The sequence below is a fragment of the Cupressus sempervirens genome, chromosome 7, assembly GCF_028749045.1.
Source record: "Cupressus sempervirens isolate cs-2001-9-10 chromosome 7, ASM2874904v1, whole genome shotgun sequence".
Lineage (NCBI taxonomy): Eukaryota > Viridiplantae > Streptophyta > Pinopsida > Cupressales > Cupressaceae > Cupressus > Cupressus sempervirens.
Genome location: NC_143124.1, coordinates 591,192,367 through 591,196,831, shown reverse-complemented (window position 1 = coordinate 591,196,831; position 4,465 = coordinate 591,192,367).

Below are 4,465 nucleotides of genomic sequence, written 5' to 3'. Positions count from 1 at the left end.
AGTGCCTTAAAGAAATTCAAACATTTGTTATCAAACAACAAGGTCCAACTCCTAGTTCCACATGAAAATGTGAAGGATTCCCTCTTAAAAGGAGATATCAATAAGAAAAGAGTCAAATGGATCACCAAGGTTATGGAATATGACATTGACATTAAGATCAAAAAACTTGTGAGAGGTAAAGGATTATGTGAGCAAATGATTTCATCCGAGGAAATGACTAAGGAGGTTACACTAGTATTAAAAGATGTAGAACCAATAGGGGATGAAAATCTAAATAGTTGGATACATGACATGACCACCTTCTTGTTAGGAGGAGAATATCCATAATGATTAGGCAGAGCTAAAAGAAGATAGTTCAGATTGAAATCTATTCCTTTTGTCCTAGTGGATGGGGTTCTTTTTAGAAAAGATCTCAATGGAGCCCTGTTAAAATGTATTAATTATGATCAAACTGTAAGGAAACTTGGCAATAAAGAATATAACCGTTTCCACATAACCCATAATAGATCTAAAAATAAATATAAAATTAAAATCCACATGCAAGAGAAAAGACAACATACCTACAAAATTGTGACACAAGATATACCCTGAGAAACCCTCATTGAGGGAAAAAAAATCCAGCCTCCAAAAGCATCCATCATCATGTATTATTCAGCAAAAAATACCATTTCCATACAACCATGGAAGCCTTCATGGCCATAGCCACAACCGAGCAAACTATGTGAACAAGCATGAATCCACACATCCCATGCCATGCTTTCAACCTTCACAAATGCTCCCTTGGCTAACCTGTCAAGCCTTGTCCCACTCGACTCTTGCTTTTTGTCTTCTCCTTGTCACTCTCTTTTCTCTCTACAACAACTACCCTTGTGGCTGCTTATATAGTAGCAAGTCCCACAAAACCACTAAGTGGTATTACATAAACCATGTGCTAAAACCATGTGCTACCTAACCCACTAACCCCACATTTAATATTGGGCATATAATTCTTTTCCCCAATATTAAATAATTACATGAAATATTTTCACAATGTTATAATACAACTCATCAAGAATATTTCATGGGAATCTTTACATGTTGCGCGTCCATCTAGGCACAACATTACATAATAAAAATAAAATAATAAAATAACAATATTATGCAATGTGTGCAACACCCATTATCTCAACAATCTCCCACTTGTTGTATACATTGCATAGGGTCAATCCGTAGCCACATAAATGAACAAGGGAACAATCCCTCCCAGCACATCCACCATCATGGATCAAAATACACCAAGTGCTCCATCTTGGTACCTGCAACAAAATCAAAGTATCCAGCATCTCAAACATGAATGATCTCACCTCCTATTATGCCACTCCCACGGACATACATAGAAGCCATCCAAAGAGAAAGCCACCCAACCTATTGCATTAGAATATCATAAAATCCTATACCAACTGAAATTCCAAGCACAAAAACCTGATCCAAAGGTAATCACATGTATTCCTAGTTGTCAAAATATCCATAGCTGAAATAGCACCCACAGCAAGTGCCAAACCCATACAACTATCCATACCTCAAAGGTATAACAAGTGAATCTCATATCACCGACATATCCAATCTGCAACCTGCAATCACAAGCCTCAAGAGCAATACCTGCCACATATATACCAAGAAGCTCCCACTACAAAATATAATGTCAAATCTATAACCAATCCACTCACAACATCTCAAAGAAGTGAATCCATGTAGTATCAAGGACATCCAAAATACATAAACCAATATCCTACAAGAAAAAACTCTCATAACAAGTCTCCAATAGTCTCTCAAATTCTCCACAACCAACAGAGGAAAGAGATAAAGTAATAACTATGTCATCTCTCACATGACATGCATGAGCACAAACCAGTGATCACAATCTCCAACCAATCTCAAATCCAATGTAAGCAAAACTGAACATCTAGGAAGATAACCAAGACTAGAGAAACCATGCAAATCATAACTTGTATCATGTCCTTCTACACACACCTCTAGATGTAAACTGTGCAAGTATGATCTCCTCCATAAAACCCCAACAAGAAGCCTCAACAACACCCAAACCATACCATATAACTAATCATGGATGTAAGCCTCTCATAAGAAGATCAAACTCAATAAACCATTCCTAAACCAAGGAATAACCATTCCTAATCCAAGGAATATGCCCAATATAAAACCATCTCCCAAACTCAACCAACATAACAACATATGCACATGGAGATAACCAATGCTAAACCATCTCTCAAATGAACCCTCCAGAATTAACTCAAGTACCATAGCTCAAGATCCATATCCATGAAAGACAAGCATAAATATAATGCAACTAAGAGAATCAATGGGCTATACCTCTCAAGTAGCAAACTGCCGAGTAGACCAAGAGTGGGGAATGAGAATGCTCATCAAGATACCCAAGTCTCCAACCAAGACTCATCTAAGAACAATCTCCTCTTAAGTCCATATCAGGTGATTGCCCCTCGGACTTCCTGCTGAAACCATCAACTATCCCAACAAATACTTCTCTAATCCAAGAGAAATCAGCATCACCACCGTCTCTAAGTATCCATGAGTACCTATAACCAATCAATCCATGCCAACTCCAAAAGCAACATAGCAATATCATGAAGTATCCAACTCATGATCAGTGTACTCAATACCAAGAAACTAAACCAAGATCAATGTCAAAGTTCCAACCATGGCCTCAGGAACATAAACATGACAACATGATCTTACCATCTCAACTAAAGAGATAACATGCTCCATATGAACACACTATAACATGTCACAACTCTAAACACGTATCAAGAGTATACCATGACATAATAATGAAACCATCCTCATACCAAGGATAACATGCCAAATAAAAACATAAACCACACCTTTGCCAAGAATCCTGTGAGTCCTCAAGATGCAACCATCTCCACACACCATGAAGAAAACCATCTCCACATACCATGAAGATAACCAAGAACTCCATGAGTCCTCGAGATCTAACCATCTTCAAACACCATGAAGATAACAAGTGCACCATGAAAATGTCAAAGACACTTCTGTAGCAACATGATCTAAGACAAACCTCCGACATCTGCAAACACTCAATAAATATATCAATGCCAACAACTCCCACTCAACCGTGGTACCAAGTCACCTATGGCATCATAAAATCCATCCTCTCCAAACCAAGAAGATATAAACCAAACTAGGAACTAATCCTACACTGTCACCCCATCACTGTCACAAGCTCCCACTAAACCGTGTATCCAAGCTATCCATGACATCATGATGAAAACCCATCCTCTAACCATGAGAATCAACCAAGGCATCAAACTATCAAAGAACTCAAAGTGCACATCATGAGCTCCTCAAAAGAAACCAAATAACTATGATCCTCAACCAAGAAGATATACCACCATAACTAAATTAGATTCCAAGCTAATGAATATCAAGGATGTACCTGTATAACCAATCATGTCATGCCAAAATCTATGACACCATGATCACATCCATGAACCGAGCATCTGTCTCTCAATATGTCTAATCTGTCAGCATAAAATAGTCAACCATAATCCTCCACCATGACTATACCTGGTAACAACATCTCATCCCTTCAACATGAAGAAAATAGTAAATCATGTGACTTAGGGCATAGACAACCCAAATTCAAGCCACCAATCTGAATATGCATCAATAATGAAATATCAATGGGCAAAGACAACCCATAACCAAGCTATAAATGCAACCTGTAAGTATAGACCACTTACAACACTACACAACTTGTAGATCCAACAAGTCATCATACATATCCAAACCAAACACTGATAACTATATCATCATGAGACCAATCTGAAATATGAACTGAGTATACAATGACATCAAATCTTAAATCTCCAATGCCATAAACTCACAATGTTACCATAGTCAAAAATATACTTATAAACTATTCAGATCAATATATCAACAAATAAATCATGCCAAACCTGCACCAAATCTAAACCAATGTGTAGAGCTCTCCAAGAGCTTTCCGTTGACTATCGAAGTCCAAAATTTGACTCTGTATGCAAATTATGCCCCAATTCATGCTCAAAATAAACAACATCTGACTTTAGAGCTCTTAAAACCTGAAAATTTTTCAAAATAATAGAACCAAACCTACACCATCTTATAGTACTCTGAATTAGCTTTCCAACGCCTATAAGAACTCTAAAATCTGATATTCTGAGAGAAAGTTATGACCATTTTACTAAGATAGTCTTTTTACCATTTTTAGTACGATTTTTCATTTTTTAATTTTTTTCAGTGATGAAAATTCCGACGGGATTAAATTTGATGGCCATCATCGGCTGAAATTAAAAAACTCTTTCATTTCCTCTGAACATGGCCAAACTAGGGCATATTATATATCAAAATTTTATGGAAATGTTGACCCGGATCCAATGGTGAGGTTTGT